Source organism: Eriocheir sinensis, unplaced genomic scaffold (assembly GCF_024679095.1).
Source record: "Eriocheir sinensis breed Jianghai 21 unplaced genomic scaffold, ASM2467909v1 Scaffold61, whole genome shotgun sequence".
In the NCBI taxonomy this organism is placed as follows: domain Eukaryota; kingdom Metazoa; phylum Arthropoda; class Malacostraca; order Decapoda; family Varunidae; genus Eriocheir; species Eriocheir sinensis.
The window spans coordinates 592883-610649 of record NW_026111954.1 but is presented as its reverse complement, the minus strand read 5'-3'; the positions used below and the strand labels follow the sequence as shown (position 1 = coordinate 610649).

The following is a 17767-nucleotide window of genomic DNA, read 5'->3' as shown; positions in this document are numbered from 1 at the left end:
AGTGCCCGTGCCTGAGCCTGAGCCTGAACCAGTGCCCTGAGCCTGAGCCTTATCCTGTGCCCGTGCCTGTGCCTGAGCCTGAGCCTGAACCAGTGCCCGTGCCTGAGCCTGAGCCTGAACCAGTGCCCGTGCCTGAGCCTGAGCCTGAACCAGTGCCCGTGCCTGAGCCTGAGCCTGAACCAGTGCCCGTGCAGACCCTGAACCTGAACCAAAGCCCGTACCAGAGCCTGAGCCTGAACCAGTGGCCGTGTCAGAGCCTGAGCCTGATCCTGTACCCCTGGCAGTGCCAGAGCCTGAGCCTGAACCAGTGGCCGTGCCAGAGCCTGAGCCTGTACCAGTGGCCGTGCCAGAGCCTGAGCCTGAACCAGTGGCCGTGCCAGAGCCTGAGCCTGAACCAGTGGCCGTGCCAGAGCCTGAGCCTGAACCAGTGCCCGTGCCAGAGCCTAAGCCTGAACCAGTGCCCGTGTCAAAGCCTGAGCCTGAACCAGTTCACGTGCCAGAGCCTGAGCCTGAACCAGTGGCCGTGCCAGAACCTGAGCCTGAACCAGTTCACGTGCCAGAGCCTGAGCCTGAACCAGTGCCCGTGCCTGAGCCTGAACCTGAGCCAGAGCCTGAGCCTGAGCCTGAGCCTGAACCAGAGCCCGAGCCAGAGCCTGATCCAGAACCAGTGCCTGTGCAGAGCCTGAGCCTGAACCAGTGCATGAGCCTGAGCCTGAGCCTGAACCAGTTCCCGTGCCAGAGCCTGAGCCTGAACCAGTGCCCGTGCCAGAGCCTGAGCCTGAACCAGTGCCCGTGCCAGAGCCTGAGCCTGAATTAGTGCCCGTGCCAGAGCCTGAGCCTGAACCAGTGCCCGTGCCAGAGTATGAGCCTGAACCAGTCCGTTAAAACACTCTGAGTGGCACACACACACACACACACACACACACACACACACACACACACACACACACACACACACACACACACACGAAAGACTGAGTTCGCTAAAATACATTGACAGGCACACACACAAACACAGCCTGGCACGGGCACTGGTTCAGGCTCAGGATCTGGCACGGGAACTGGTTCAGGCTCAGGGTCTGGCACGGGAACTGGTTCAGGCTCAGGCTCTGGCACGGGCACTGGTTCAGGCTCAGGCTCTGGCACCGGAACTGGTTCAGGTTCAGGCTTTGGCACGGGCACTGGTTCAGGCTCAGGCTCTAGCACAGGCACTGGTTCAGGCTCAGGCTCTGGCACGGGCACTGGTTCAGGCTCAGGCTCTGGCACGGGCACTGGTTCAGGCTCAAACTCTGGCACGGGCACTGGTTCAGGCTCAGGCTCTGGCACGGGCACTGGTTCAGGCTCAGGCTCTGGCACGGGAACTGGTTCAGGTTCAGGCTCTGGCACGGGCACTGGTTCAGGCTCAGGCTCTAGCACAGGCACTGGTTCAGGCTCAGGCTTTGGCACGGGCACTGGTTCAGGCTCAGGCTCTAGCACAGGCACTGGTTCAGGCTCAGGCTCTGGCACGGGCACTGGTTCAGGCTCAGGCTCTGGCACGGGCACTGGTTCAGGCTCAAACTCTGGCACGGGCACTGGTTCAGGCTCAGGCTCTGGCACGGGCACTGGTTCAGGCTCAGGCTCTGGCACGGGAACTGGTTCAGGTTCAGGCTCTGGCACGGGCACTGGTTCAGGCTCAGGCTCTAGCACAGGCACTGGTTCAGGCTCAGGCTCTTGCACGGGCACTGGTTCAGGCTCAGGCTCTGGCACGGGCACTGGTTCAGGCTCAAGCTCTGGCACGGGCACTGGTTCAGGCTCAGGCTCTGGCACGGGCACTGGTTCAGGCTCAGGCTCTGGCACGGGCACTGGTTCAGGCTCAGGCTCTGGCACGGGCACTGGTTCAGGCTAAGGCTCTGGCACGGGCACTGGTTCAGGCTTAGGCTCTGGCACGGGCACTGGTTCAGCCTTAGGCTCTGGCACGGGCACTGGTTCAGGCTCAGGCTCTGTCACGGGCACTGGTTCAGGCTCAGGCTCTGTCACGGGCACTGGTTCAGGCTCAGGCTCTAGCACAGGCACTGGTTCAGGTTCAGGCTCTGGCACGGGCACTGGTTCAGGCTCAGGCTCTAGCACAGGCACTGGTTCAGGTTCAGGCTCTGGCACGGGCAGTGGTTCAGGCTAATGCTCTTGCTCGGGCACTGGTTTAGGCTCAGGCTCTGGCACGGGCACTGGTTCAGGCTCAGGCTCTAGCACAGGCACTGGTTCAGGCTCAGGCTCAGGTACGGGCACTGGTTCAGGCTCAGGCTCTGGCACGGGCACTGGTTCAGGCTAAGGCTCTGGCACGGGCACTGGTTCAGCCTTAGGCTCTGGCACGGGCACTGGTTCAGGCTCAGGCTCTGGCACGGGCACTGGTTCAGGCTCAGGCTCTAGCACAGGCACTGGTTCAGGTTCAGGCTCTGGCACGGGCACTGGTTCAGGCTCAGGCTCTGGCACGTGAGCTGGTTCAGCCTTAGGCTCTGGCACGGGCACTGGTTCAGGCTCCGGCTCCGGCACGGGCACTGGTTTAGGCTCAGGCTCTGGCACGGGCACTGGTTCAGGCTCAGGCTCTAGCACAGGCACTGGTTCAGGCTCAGGCTCAGGCACGGGCACTGGTTCAGGCTCAGGCTCTGGCACGGGCACTGGTTCAGGCTAAGGCTCTGGCACGGGCACTGGTTCAGCCTTAGGCTCTGGCACGGGCACTGGTTCAGGCTCAGGCTCTGGCACGGGCACTGGTTCAGCCTTAGGCTCTGGCACGGGCACTGGTTCAGGCTCAGGCTCTGGCACGGGCACTGGTTCAGGCTCAGGCTCTAGCACAGGCACTGGTTCAGGTTCAGGCTCTGGCACGGGCACTGGTTCAGGCTCAGGCTCTGGCACGGGCACTGGTTCAGGCTTAGGCTCTGGCACGGGCACTGGTTCAGCCTTAGGCTCTGGCACGGGCACTGGTTCAGGCTCAGGCTCTGGCACGGGCACTGGTTCAGGCTCAGGCTCTAGCACAGGCACTGGTTCAGGTTCAGGCTCTGGCACGGGCACTGGTTCAGGCTCAGGCTCTGGCACGGGCACTGGTTCAGGCTCAGGCTCTGGCACGGGCACTGGTTCAGGCTCCGGCCCCGGCACGGGCACTGGTTTAGGCTCAGGCTCTGGCACGGGCACTGGTTCAGGCTCAGGCTCTAGCACAGGCACTGGTTCAGGCTCAGGCTCAGGCACGGGCACTGGTTCAGGCTCAGGCTCTGGCACGGGCACTGGTTCAGGCTAAGGCTCTGGCACGGGCACTGGTTCAGCCTTAGGCTCTGGCACGGGCACTGGTTCAGGCTCAGGCTCTGGCACGGGCACTGGTTCAGCCTTAGGCTCTGGCACGGGCACTGGTTCAGGCTCAGGGTCTGGCACGGGCACTGGTTCAGGCTCAGGCTCTAGCACAGACACTGGTTCAGGTTCAGGCTCTGGCACGGGCACTGGTTCAGGCTCAGGCTCTGGCACGGGCACTGGTTCAGGCTCAGGCTCTGGCACGGGCACTGGTTCAGGCTCAGGCTCTAGCACAGGCACTGGTTCAGGCTCAGGCTCTAGCACAGGCACTGGTTCAGGCTCAGGCTCAGGCAGGTAGAAGAACAACAAAAAAAAAAACAAGAGGAGGAGGAGGAGGAGGAGGTTGAGGGGGAATGAAAGTTAGCAATGACATCGTACCCAGGTGGTGACTGTCATACTTCCCGTGGCTGCAGACTGGACCGTATTGCTTGGTGCCTGATCGCCTCGCTTTGGCCGCTCTTGTTAGCAAAAAAGAGAGTGCGTGGAGGGAGGCTGGCGTGGAGGTCCAGAATAATAGGCCAGACTCGAGACAGCGATTATTGTGGTTGTGTCGCTGCAGAAGTGGCAATCGCGGAGGTTCTTGATTGGTCCTACACACTGGGCTGGAAATCTGTTGACGGTATGGCTGGAGGTGGAAGTAAAGAGAAGAGGAAATGACCTACGAGTCTTGCTTGCAGTGAAGGAGAGGAAGAAATGAAGTATACGGAGAAGACCTATAATCCCTGTGGTTTTACTCTCGGTAGTAGTGAGCTTGGGGGGAGAAAGGAATGAAGTATAAAGAGAAAATAACCTACGATTCATGTGTTCTTACTCGTCCTTGTAATGAAGTTGAGATGAAGAAATGAAGTTTAGAGGAGAGATAATGGCCTACGATTCCTCAGTTCTAACTCGTCCTCGTAATGAAGTTGAGAAGAAGGAATGAAGTTTAGAGGAGAGAAATTGGCTTACGATTCCTCTGTTCTAACTCGTCCTTGTAATGAAGTTGAGAGGAAGGAAATATAGAAGAGAGAAAATGACCTACGATTCCTCTGTTCTAACTCGTCCTTGTAATGAAGTTGAGAGGAAGGAATGAAATATAGAAGAGAGAAAATGACCTACAATTCCTCTGTTCTAACTCGTCCTTGTAATGAAGTTGAGAAGAATGAATGAAATATAGAAGAGAGAAAATGACCTACAATTCCTCTGTTCTAACTCGTCCTTGTAATGAAGTTGAGAGGAAGGAATGAAATATAGAAGAGAGAAAATGACCTACAATTCCTCTGTTCTAACTCGTGCTTGTAATGAAGTTGAAATGAAGGAATGAAGTTTAGAGGAGAGAAAATGGCCAACGATTCCTGTGCTTTATATTTTGCTTTTATTGAAGTTGAGAAGGAAACGAAGGACAACAAGTATACCGCTGCAATTTTTACTGTGATGAATGTGGTTTGAGCATCAATTAAGAAATTTTTGGGAAGTTGAAGTAATGAACAATTGTTTTTTTTCATTTACTTCCATATGGAGACATGTTTTTTTCTTTCTTGTCTTGTATAATGAGTGTAATATTGACGTATCACTGGCAACATTTTCACTAGAAGCTTTATAACGATGATTCAAGTTTTATAACTCTTAATAAAACGTTATTATCCAATTCTTCGTGTGTGTGTGTGTGTGTGTGTGTGTGTGTGTGTGTGTGTGTGTGTGTGTGTGTGTGTGTGTGTGCTCCTACTTACTTCTGTTACGTAGAAAGGTCTTTATAATCTTGAGTACATGTGGCCATATAATTGTTGCCTTTAAGGATCATAGTTGTATATTGAACATTTTGAAGGAGAGAAAAAAACTCCCCCCCCCCCCCACACACACACACACATGCCCACGCAGGTATAACCAGTTAGCGGAAGTGAGCGGACAGGTGAGGCGTGTTATTTTGCCCAGTTATTATATTCAACAATGGATGGGCAAACATAAATCTTCTCAAAAGTAGTTTTCTAACGGTATGGGCGGCTGTTTTTATGAAAGGAAGTAGAAGCCAGAGCCTAAGCCTGAACCAGTGCCCGTGCCTGAGCCTGAGCCTGAACCAGTGCCCGTGCCTGAGCCTGAGCCTGAGCCTGAACCAGTGCCCGTGCCTGAGCCTGAGCCTGAACCAGTGCCCGTGCCTGAGCCTGAGCCTGAGCCTGAACCAGTGCCCGTGCCTGAGCCTGAGCCTGAACCAGTGCCCGTGCCTGAGCCTGACCCTGAGCCTGAACCAGTGCCCGTGCCTGAGCCTGAGCCTGAACCAGTGCCCGTGCCTGAGCCTGAGCCTGAACCAGTGCCCGTGCCTGAGCCTGAGCCTGAACCAGTGCCCGTGCCTGAGCCTGAGCCTGAACCAGTGCCCGTGCCTGAGCCTGAGCCTAAGCCTGAACCAGTGCCCGTGCCTGAGCCTGAGCCTGAACCAGTGCCCGTGCCTGAGCCTGAGCCTGAACCAGTGCCCGTGCCTGAGCCTGAACCAGTGGCCGTGCCAGAGCCTGAGCCTGAACCAGTGCCCGTGCCAGCCTGAACCTGAACCAGTGCCCGTGCCTGCGCCTGAGCCTGAACCAGTTCCCGTGCGTAGAGCCTGAGCCTGAACCAGTGCCCGTGCCTGAGCCTGAGCCTGAACCAGTGCCCGTGCCTGAGCCTGAGCCTGAACCAGTGCCCGTGCCTGAGCCTGAGCCTGAACCAGTGCCCGTGCCTGAGCCTGAGCCTGAACCAGTGCCCGTGCCTGAGCCTGAGCCTGAACCAGTGCCCGTGCCAGAGCCTGAGCCTGAACCAGTGCCCGTGCCAGAGCCTGAGCCTGAACCAGTGCCCGTGCCTGAGCCTGAGCCTGAGCCTGAACCAGTGGCCGTGCCAGAGCCTGAGCCTGAACCAGTGGCCGTGCCAGAGCCTGAGCCTGTACCAGTGCCCGTGCCTGAGCCTGAGCCTGAACCAGTGGCCGTGCCAGAGCCTGAACCAGTGGCCGTGCCAGAGCCTGAGCCTGAACCAGTGCCCGTGCCAGAGCCTGAGCCTGAACCAGTGCCCGTGTCAGAGCCTGAGCCTGAACCAGTTCACGTGCCAGAGCCTGAGCCTGAACCAGTGGCCGTGCCAGAGCCTGAGCCTGAACCAGTTCCCGTGCCAGAGCCTGAGCCTGAACCAGTGCCCGTGCCTGAGCCTGAAACAGTGCCTGAGCCTGAGCCTGAACCAGTGCCCGTGCCTGAGCCTGAAACAGTGCCTGAGCCTGAGCCTGAACCAGTTCCCGTGCCAGAGCCTGAGCCTGAACACACACACACACACACACACACACACACACACACACACACACACACACACACACACACACACACACACGAAAGACTGAGTCCGCTAAAATACACTGACAGGCACACACACAAACACAGCCTGGCACGGGCACTGGTTCAGGCTCAGGATCTGGCACGGGAACTGGTTTAGGCTCAGGGTCTGGCACGGGAACTGGTTCAGGCTCAGGATCTGGCACGGGCACTGGTTCAGGCTCAGGCTCTGGCACGGGCACTGGTTCAGGCTCAGGCTCTGGCACGGGAACTGGTTCAGGTTCAGGCTTTGGCACGGGCACTGGTTCAGGCTCAGGCTCTAGCACAGGCACTGGTTCAGGCTCAGGCTCTGGCACGGGCACTGGTTCAGGCTCAGGCTCTGGCACGGGCACTGGTTCAGGCTCAAGCTCTGGCACGGGCACTGGTTCAGGCTCAGGCTCTGGCACGGGCACTGGTTCAGGCTCAGGCTCTGGCACGGGAACTGGTTCAGGTTCAGGCTCTGGCACGGGCACTGGTTCAGGCTCAGGCTCTAGCACAGGCACTGGTTCAGGCTCAGGCTCTTGCACGGGCACTGGTTCAGGCTCAGGCTCTGGCACGGGCACTGGTTCAGGCTCAAGCTCTGGCACGGGCACTGATTCAGGCTCAGGCTCTGGCACGGGCACTGGTTCAGGCTCAGGCTCTGGCACGGGCACTGGTTCAGGCTCAGCCTCTGGCACGGGCACTGGTTCAGGCTAAGGCTCTGGCACGGGCACTGGTTCAGGCTTAGGCTCTGGCACGGGCACTGGTTCAGCCTTAGGCTCTGGCACGGGCACTGGTTCAGGCTCAGGCTCTGGCACGGGCACTGGTTCAGGCTCAGGCTCTAGCACAGGCACTGGTTCAGGCTAAGGCTCTGGCACGGGCACTGGTTCAGCCTTAGGCTCTGGCACGGGCACTGGTTCAGGCTCAGGCTCTGGCACGGGCACTGGTTCAGCTTTAGGGTCTGGCACGGGCACTGGTTCAGGCTCAGTCTCTGGCACGGGCACTGGTTCAGGCTCAGGCTCTAGCACAGGCACTGGTTCAGGTTCAGGCTCTGGCACGGGCACTGGTTCAGGCTCAGGCTCTGGCACGGGCACTGGTTCAGGCTCAGGCTCTGGCACGGGCACTGGTTCAGGCTCAGGCTCTGGCACGGGCACTGGTTTAGGCTCAGGCTCTGGCACGGGCACTGGTTCAGGCTTAGGCTCTAGCACAGGCACTGGTTCAGGCTCAGGCTCAGGCACGGGCACTGGTTCAGGCTCAGGCTCTGGCACGATCACTGGTTCAGGCTAAGGCTCTGGCACGGGCACTGGTTCAGCCTTAGGCTCTGGCACGGGCACTGGTTCAGGCTCAGGCTCTGGCACGGGCACTGGTTCAGCCTTAGGCTCTGGCACGGGCACTGGTTCAGGCTCAGGCTCTGGCACGGGCACTGGTTCAGGCTCAGGCTCTAGCACAGGCACTGGTTCAGGTTCAGGCTCTGGCACGGGCACTGGTTCAGGCTCAGGCTCTGGCACGGGCACTGGTTCAGGCTTAGGCTCTGGCACGGGCACTGGTTCAGCCTCAGGCTCTGGCACGGGCACTGGTTCAGGCTCAGGCTCTGGCACGGGCACTGGTTCAGGCTCAGGCTCTAGCACAGGCACTGGTTCAGGTTCAGGCTCTGGCACGGGCACTGGTTCTGGCTCAGGCTCTGGCACGGGCACTGGTTCAGGCTCAGGCTCTGGCACGGGCACTGGTTCAGGCTCCGGCTCTGGCACGGGCACTGGTTCAGGCTCAGGCTCTGGCACGGGCACTGGTTCAGGCTCAGGCTCTGGCACAGGCACTGGTTCAGGCTCAGGCTCAGGCACGGGCACTGGTTCAGGCTCAGGCTCTGGCACGGGCACTGGTTCAGGCTAAGGCTCTGGCACGGGCACTGGTTCAGCCTCAGGCTCTGGCACGGGCACTGGTTCAGGCTCAGGCTCTGGCACGGGCACTGGTTCAGCCTCAGGCTCTGGCACGGGCACTGGTTCAGGCTCAGGCTCTGGCACGGGCACTGGTTCAGGCTCAGGCTCTGGCACAGGCACTGGTTCAGGTTCAGGCTCTGGCACGGGCACTGGTTCAGGCTCAGGCTCTGGCACGGGCACTGGTTCAGGCTCAGGCTCTGGCACGGGCACTGGTTCAGGCTCAGGCTCTGGCAGCACTGGTTCAGGCTCAGGCTCTAGCACAGGCACTGGTTCAGGCTCAGGCTCTGGCACGGGCACTGGTTCAGGCTCAGGCTCTGGCACGGGCACTGGTTCAGGCTCAGGCTCTGGCACGGGCACTGGTTCAGGCTCAGGCTCTGGCACAGGCACTGGTTCAGGCTCAGGCTCAGGCACGGGCACTGGTTCAGGCTCAGGCTCTGGCACGGGCACTGGTTCAGGCTCAGGCTCTGGCACGGGCACTGGTTCAGGCTCAGGCTCTGGCACGGGCACTGGTTCAGGCTCAGGCTCTGGCACGGGCACTGGTTCAGGCTAAGGCTCTGGCACGGGCACTGGTTCAGGCTCAGGCTCTGGCACGGGCACTGGTTCAGGCTCACGCTCTGGCACGGGCACTGGTTCAGGCTCAGGCTCTGGCACGGGCACTGGTTCAGGCTCACGCTCTGGCACGGGCACTGGTTCAGGCTCAGGCTCTGGCACGGGCACTGGTTCAGGCTCACGCTCTGGCACGGGCACTGGTTCAGGCTCAGGCTCTGGCACGGGCACTGGTTCAGGCTCAGGCTCTGGCACGGGCACTGGTTCAGGCTCTCGCTCTGGCACGGGCACTGGTTCAGGCTCACGCTCTGGCACGGGCACTGGTTCAGGCTCAGGTTCTGGCACGGGCACTGGTTCAGGCTCAGGTTCTGGCACGGGCACTGGTTCAGGCTCAGGTTCTGGCACGGGCACTGGTTCAGGCTCAGGCTCTGGCACGGGCACTGGTTCAGGCTCAGGCTCTGGCACGGGCACTGGTTCAGGCTCAGGCTCTGGCACGGGCACTGGTTCAGGCTCACGCTCTGGCACGTGCACTGGTTCAGGCTCACGCTCTGGCACGGGCACTGGTTCAGGCTCACGCTCTGGCACGTGCACTGGTTCAGGCTCAGGCTCTGGCACGGGCACTGGTTCAGGCTCAGGCTCTGGCACGGGCACTGGTTCAGGCTCAGGCTCTGGCACGGGCACTGGTTCAGGCTCAGGCTCTGGCACAGGCACTGGTTCAGGCTCAGGCTCTAGCTGAGCACTGGTTCAGGCTCAGGCTCAGGCACGGGCACTGGTTCAGGCTCAGGCTCTGGCACGGGCACTGGTTCAGGCTCACGCTCTGGCACGGGCACTGGTTCAGGCTCAGGTTCTGGCACGTGCACTGGTTCAGGCTCAGGCTCTGGCACGTGCACTGGTTCAGGCTCAGGCTTTGGCACGGGCACTGGTACAGGCTCAGCCTCTGGCACGGGCACTGGTTCAGGGCGTGTGATTAACAGGCGTATTGTTTACTGGCGTCTATTTGGCGGGTATTTAATTCAGCATGTCTAGAGGACGATTCCGAGGTGAAGGAGGCCTCTTCCGTGAAGGAACACCTCTGCTGGGCTAGGGCCGGCAGCCTCCTCCTCTTCGGGCCCTGCGCAAGAGACATCCTCGTCCGCCTCAAGGTTTCGATTGAAAACTCGAGACGCCGCAAACGTTAGCTGGAATATTGGGCCACACAAACACAAGACCGAGTCCGTTAAAACACACTGACGCACACACACACACACACACACACACACACACACACACACACACACACACACACACACACAACTTAAATTCATAACAAAAACTGGGCCCAAATCCCACATACAGACATAGGTCAAAGTTATGAATAAACAACAACAACAACAACAACAACAACAACAACAACAACAACAACATTCAGATATAAGATAATAGGCTACACTTTTTGGGGGGAGGGGGAGGGGGGAGAAAAAGGATGGGGGGAGCAGGGTCAGTCATACTCACTCTGGCCTACTCTAGATTCTAAAGGCAGATTAGTTTAAACGTCGCATTACTATTTATTTACAGTTATGTGGCTAGTTTGGCTTCGGTAGTTCTTGGGGGATAGAGTTAGAAGTGTTGGAAATCCACAGAGTAAAGTCGACGTATTACAAACATACTCGTAAAGGAAAGGGATATAAAAAAAATCAATATAACCAGCTGACCACGCCTTCAAAAACGGGTTAAAATAGACAAATCGCCCACACTATTGTTAATGAAGACTATGATAAAACAGTACTTTCCTATGCATACAAACCGAGTCATATCTTTCTTTTATATTTAGATTTTTTCGAGCTACATTCTTTCCCTTCAAGGTAAGTCCATAGTTTTAAACGTCTCAGACTGCCGCCCATTGCGACTATTTCCCAAGGCCAGAGAACAGATTAACCGGGTGTTCATGGCTAGCAGTTTCCCAGTTCAAGGTGCAGAATTCGTGTAAAATAATCGCCAGTATCACAAAACAGTCCGCGAAAACAGCAACTTCCACGAGAAGCCACAGAGAAGATTAACCGGCTGTTCATTAATTAAGGGTGGGCGAGAACCGACTCTAGAAACGATTCCTTAGATAATAATGCGCAAGAGACTCGATTTTCAACCCTGGGAAATCGATTCCTCTGTATTTCACCTTACGCAGTTCCTTTCCCATCCCTCCCCAAGCTCTTGTTCTGTCCTCTTACACCTCACAGTTCGCCCTCATCCTCACTCTATTTGGTTATTCCTCTCCCCCTAACACACCCTCGCGTATATGTTCTTTCCTCCTTCTCCTACTACTATATTTATACTACTCTTCCACAGAAGAGAGACATAAGATGGCGGAATTGCTGCGTGGAAATTCACCATTTTAAGGAAACAATGGTGGCGGAGTTCCTTCTCTTCACTCAATCTTTCGTCCATCTCAAAACTTACAAGCACTGCAACAACCGCTGTCACCACTTAGTTCATCGATTTTAATATTCCAGCTAACGTTTGCGGCGTCTCAAGTTTTCAATCGAAACCTTGAGGCGGACGAGGATGTTTCTTGCGCGGGGCCCGAAGAGGAGGAGACTGCCGGCCCTAGCCCAGCAGAGGTGCAGGCCGGTGACACCTTCACGGAAGAGGCCTCCTCCACCTCGGCATCGTCCCCGAGACATTCCGAATTAAATACCCGCCAAATAGACGCCCGTAAACAACACGCCCGTTAATCACACGGCCTGAACCAGTGCCCGTGCCAGAGCCTGAGCCTGAACCAGTGCCCGTGCCAGAGCCTGAGCCTGAACCAGTGCCCGTGCCAGAGCCTGGGCCTGAACCAGTGCACGTGCCAGAGCCTGAGCCTGAACCAGTGCCCGTGCCAGAGCCTAAGCCTGAACCAGTGCCCGTGCCAGAGCCTGAGCCTGAACCAGTGCCCGTGCCAGAGCCTGAGCCTGAACCAGTGCCCGTGCCAGAGCCTGAGCCTGAACCAGTGCCCGTGCCAGAGCCTGAGCCTGAACCAGTGCCCGTGCCAGAGCCGGAACCTGAACCAGTGCCCATGCCAGAGCCTGAGCCTGAACCAGTGCCCGTGCCAGAGCCTGAGCCTGAACCAGTGCCCGTGCCAGAGCCTGAGCCTGAACCAGTGCCCGTGCCTGAGCCTGGGCCTGAACCAGTGCCCGTGCCTGAGCCTGAGCCTGAACCAGTGCCAGTGCCAGAGCCTGAGCCTGAACCAGTGCCCGTGCCTGAGCCTGAGCCTGTACCAGTGCCCGTGCCAGAGCCTGAGCCTGAGCCAGTGCCCGTGCCAGAGCCTGAGCCTGAACCAGTGCCCGTGCCTGATCCTGGGCCTGAACCAGTGCCCGTGCCAGAGCCTGAGCCTGAACCAGTGCCCGTGCCCGTGCCTGAGCCTGAGCCTGAACCAGTGCCCGTGCCTGAGCCTGAGCCTGAACCAGTGCCCGTGCCAGAGCCTGAGCCTGAACCAGTGCCCGTGCCTGAGCCTGAGCCTGAACCAGTGCCTGTGCCTGAGCCTGAGCCTGAACCAGTGCCCGTGCCAGAGCCTGAGCCTGAACCAGTGCCCGTGCCAGAGCCTGAGCCTGAACCAGTGCCTGTGCCAGAGCCTGAGCCTGAGCCTGTGCCTGAGCCAGAGCCTGAGCCTGAGCCTGAACCAGTGCCTGTGCCTGAGCCTGAGCCTGAACCAGTGCCTGTGCCAGAGCCTGTGCCTGAGCCTGAGCCTGAACCAGTGCCTGTGCCAGAGCCTGAGCCTGAACCAGTGCCCGTGCCTGAGCCTGAGCCTGAACCAGTGCCTGTGCCAGAGCCTGAGCCTGACCCAGTGCCCGTGCCTGAGCCTGAACCAGTGCCCGTGCCTTAGCCTGAGCCTGAACCAGTGCCCGTGCCTGAGTCTGAGCCTGAACCAGTGCCCGTGTCAGAGCCTGAGCCTGAACCAGTGCCCGTGCCTGAGTCTGAGCCTGAACCAGTGCCCGTGCCTGAGTCTGAGCCTGAACCAGTGCCCGTGCCTGAGCCTGAACCAGTGCCCGTGCCAGAGTCTGAGCCTGAACCAGTGCCTGTTCCTGAGTCTGAGCCTGAACCAGTGCCCGTGCCTGAGTCTGAGCCTGAACCAGTGCCCGTGCCAGAGTCTGAGCCTGAACCAGTGCCCGTGCCTGAGTCTGAGCCTGAACCAGTGCCCGTGCCTGAGTCTGAGCCTGAACCAGTGCCCGTGCCAGAGTCTGAGCCTGAACCAGTGCCCGTGCCAGAGTCTGAGCCTGAACCAGTGCCCGTTCCAGAGTCTGAGCCTGAACCAGTGCCCGTGCCTGAGTCTGAGCCTGAACCAGTGCCCGTGCCAGAGCCTGAGCCTGAACCAGTGCCTGTGCTAGAGCTTGAGCCTGAACCGATGCCCTTGCCTGAGCCTGAGCCAGAATAAGTGTCCGTGCCAGAACCTGAGCCTGAACCAGTGCCCGTGCCAGAACCTGAGCCTGAACCAGTGCCCGTGCCAGAGCCTGAGCCTGAACCAGTGCCCGTGCCAGAGCCTGAGCCTGAACCAGTGCCCGTGCCAGAGCCTGAGCCTGAACCAGTGCCCGTGCCAATGCCTGAACCATTGCCCGTGCCAGAGCCTGAGCCTGAACCAGTTCCCGTGCCAGAGTCCGTTGAAACACACTGACTGGTACAAACAAACACAAGACTGAGTCCGTAAAAACACACTGACACACAAACACAAACACAAGACTGAGTCTGTTAAAACACACTGACAGGCACACACACAAACACAAGACTGAGTCTGTTAAAACACACTGACACACACACAAACACAAGACTGAGTCTGTTAAAACACACTGACACACACACAAACACAAGACTGAGTTTGTTAAAATACACTGACACACACACAAACACAAGACTGAGTCTGTTAAAACACACTGACAGGCACACACACAAACACAAGACTAAGTCTGTTAAAACACACTGACACACACACAAACACAAGACTGAGTCTGTTAAAACACACTGACACACACACAAACACAAGACTGAGTTTGTTAAAATACACTGACAGGCACACACACAAACACAAGACTGAGTCTGTTAAAACACACTGACACACAAACACAAACACAAGACTGAGTCTGTTAAAACACACTGACAGGCACACACACAAACACAAGACTGAGTCTGTTAAAACACACTGACACACACACAAACACAAGACTGAGTTTGTTAAAATACACTGACAGGCACACACACAAACACAAGACTGAGTCTGTTAAAACACACTGACACACAAACACAAACACAAGACTGAGTCTGTTAAAACACACTGACACACACACAAACACAAGACTGAGTTTGTTAAAACACACTGACAGGCACACACAAACACAAGAATGAGTCTGTTAAAACACACCGACACACAAACACATATACAAGACTGAGTCTGTTAAAACACACTGACACACAAACACAAATACAAGACTGAGTCTGTTAAAACACGCTGACTGGCACACACACACAAACACAAGACTGAGTCTGTTAAAACAGACTGATTGGCACACACACACACACACACACACACACACACACACACACACACGACTGAGTCCGTTAAAACACAATGACTGGCAAACACAAACAAAAGACCGAGTCCCTCAAAACACAATGACTGACACACACACAAACACAGCCTGAGCCTGAACCAGTGTTCGTGCGAGAGCCTGAGCCTGAACCAGTGTTCGTGCGAGAGCCTGAGCCTGAACCAGTGCCCGTGCCTGAGCCTAAGCCTGAACCAGTGTTCGTGCGAGAGCCTGAGCCTGAACCAGTGCCCGTGCCTGAGCCTAAGCCTGAACCAGTGTTCGTGCGAGAGCCTGAGCCTGAACCAGTGCCCGTGCCTGAGCCTGAACCAGTGTCCGTGCCTGAGCCTGAACCAGTGTCCATGCCCGAGCCTGAGGCTGAACCAGTACCCGTGCCAGAGTCTGAGCCTGAACCAGTGTCCGTGCCTGAGCCTAAACCTGAACCAGTGTTCGTGCGAGAGCCTGAGCCTGAACCAGTGCCCGTGCCTGAACCTGAGCCTGAACCAGTGGCCATGCCTGAGCCTGAACCAGTGTCCGTGCCTGAGCCTGAGGCTGAACCAGTGCCCGTGCCAGAGTCTGAGCCTGAACCAGCGCCCGTGTCAAAGCCTGAGCCAGAACCAGTGCTTGTGCCGGTGCCAGAGCCTGAGACTGAACCAATGCCCGTGCCAGAGCTTGAGCCTGAACCAGTGCTCTTGCCAGAGCCTGAGCCTGAACCTGAACCAGTGCCCGTGCCTGAACCTGAGCCTGAACCAGTGCCCGTGCCTGAGCCTGAGCCTGAACCAGTGCCCGTGCCAGAACCTGAGCCTAAATCATTGCCCTTGCCAGAGACTGAGCCTGAACCAGTGCCCGTGCCAATGCCTGAATAAGTGCCCCTGCCAGAGCCTGAGCCTGAACCAGTGCCTATGTCAAAGCCTGAGCTTGAACCAGTGCCTGTGTCAAAGCCTGAGCCTGAACCAGTGCCCGTGCCCGTGCCAGAGCCTGAGCCTGAACCAGTGCCCGTGACAGAGTCTGAGCCTGAACCAGAACCCTTGCCAGAGCCTGAGCCTGAACCAGTACCCTTGCCTGAGCCTGAGCCTGAACCAGTAGCCGTGCCAGAGCATGAGCCTGGACCAGTCCCTGTGCCTGAGCCTGAACCTGAACCATTGCACGTGCCAGAGCCTGAGCCTGAACAAGCGCCCGTGCCAGAGCCTGAACAAGTGCCCGTGCCTGAGCCTGAGCCTGAGCCAGTGCCCGTGCCAGAGCCTGAGCTTGAACCAGTGCCCGTCCCTAGGGCTGAGCCTGAACAAGTGCCCGTGCCAGAGCCTTAGGCTGAAGACTCTGCCCGTACCTGAGTCTGAGCCTGAACCAATGCCCGTGCCAGAGCCTGAGCCTGTACCAGTGCCCATGCCAGAGCCTCAGCCTGAACCAGTGCCCGTGCCTGAGTCTGAGCCTGAACCAGTGCACGTGCCAAAGCCTGAGCCTGAACCAGTGCCCGTGCCAGAACCTGAGCCTGAACCAGTGCCCGTGTCTGAGCCTGAGCCTGAACCAGTGCCCATGCCAGAACCTGAGCCATAACCAGTGCCCGTGTCTGAGCCTGAGCCTGAATCAGTGCCTGTGCCAGAGCCTGAGCCTGAACCAGTGCCCGTGCCAGAGCCTGAGCCTGAAAGAGTGCCCGTGCCAGAGCCTGAGCCTGAACGAGTGCCGTGCCTGAGCCTGAGCCTGAACCAGTGCCCATGCCAGAGCCTGAGTCTGAAAGAGTGCCCGTGCCAGAGCCTGAGCCTGAACGAGTGCCGTGCCTGAGCCTGAGCCTGAACCAGTGGCAGTGCCAGAACCTGAGCCTGAACCAGTGCCCGTGCCAGAGCCTGAGCCTGAACCAGTGCCCGTGCCAAAGCCTGAGTCTGAACCAGTGTTCGTGCGAGAGCCTGAGCCTGAACCAGTCTGAGCCTGAACCAGTGTGCGAGAGCCTGAGCCTGAACGCCTCAGCCTGAACCAGTGCCCGTGCCTGAGTCTGAGCCTGAACCAGTGCACGTGCAAAGCCTGAGCCTGAACCAGTGCCCGTGCCAGAACCTGAGCCTGAACCAGTGCCAGAACCTGAGCCATAACCAGTGCCCGTGTCTGAGCCTGAGCCTGAATCAGTGCCTGTGCCAGAGCCTGAGCCTGAACCAGTGCCCGTGCCAGAGCCTGAGCCTGAAAGAGTGCCCGTGCCAGAGCCTGAGCCTGAACGAGTGCCGTGCCTGAACCTGAGCCTGAACCAGTGCCCATGCCAGAGCCTGATTCTGAAAGAGTGCCCGTGCCAGAGCCTGAGCCTGAACGAGTGCCGTGCCTGAGCCTGAGCCTGAACCAGTGGCAGTGCCAGAACCTGAGCCTGAACCAGTGCCCGTGCCAGAGCCTGAGCCTGAACCAGTGCCCGTGCCAAAGCCTGAGTCTGAACCAGAGCCTGTACCAGATCCTGAGCCTGAACCAGTGCCCGTGCCAGAGCCTGAGCCTGAACCAGTGCCCGTGCCAGAGTCTGAGCCAGAACCAGTACCCCTGCCAGAGCCTGAGCCTGAACCAGTACCCGTGCCAGAGTCTGAGCCTGAACCATTGCCCGTGCCAGAGCCTGAGCCTGAACCAGTGCCCGTGCCAGAGCCTGAGCCTGAACCAGTGCCCGTGCCTGAGTCTGAGCCTGAACCAGTGCCCGTGCCAGAGCCTGAGCCTGAACCAGTGCCCGTGCCAGAGCCTGAGCCTGGACCAGTGCCCGTGCCAGAGCATGAGCCTGAACCAGTGCCCGTGCCAGAGCCTGAGCCTGAACCAGTGCCCGTGCAAGAGCCTGAGCCTGAACCATTGCCCGTGCCAGAGCCTGAGCCTGAACCAGTGACCGTGCCACAGCCTGAGCCTGAACCAGTGCCCGTGCCAGAGCCTGAGCCTAAACCAGTGCTCGTGCCAGAGCCTGAGCCTGAACCAGTGCCCGTGCCTGAGCCTTAGCCTGAACCAGTGCCTGTGCCAGAGCCTGAGCCTGAACCAGTGCACGTGCCTGAGTCTGAGCCTGAACCAGTGCCCGTGCCAGAGCCTGAGCCTGAACCAGTGCCCGTGCTAGAGCTTGAGACTGAACCGGTGCCCTTGCCTGAGCCTGAGCCTGAACCAGTGCCCGTGCCAGAACCTGAGCCTGAACCAGTGCCCGTGCCAGACCCTGAGCCTGAACCAGTGCCCGTGC

At 58.4% G+C, this 17767-nt stretch overlaps 1 long non-coding RNA gene across 1 annotated transcript; it reads right to left on the bottom strand.

The window, feature by feature from the left end:
• Nucleotides 1-11586: 11586 nt before the first annotated feature.
• Nucleotides 11587-14938, bottom strand: LOC126993384 (uncharacterized). The gene is made up of 2 exons (XR_007747725.1): nucleotides 13501-14938; nucleotides 11587-11868 (listed from the first exon to the last, which is right to left on the bottom strand). It is a non-coding gene; the product is annotated as an uncharacterized LOC126993384 (long non-coding RNA).
• Between the last annotated feature and the right edge of the window lie 2829 nt (nucleotides 14939-17767).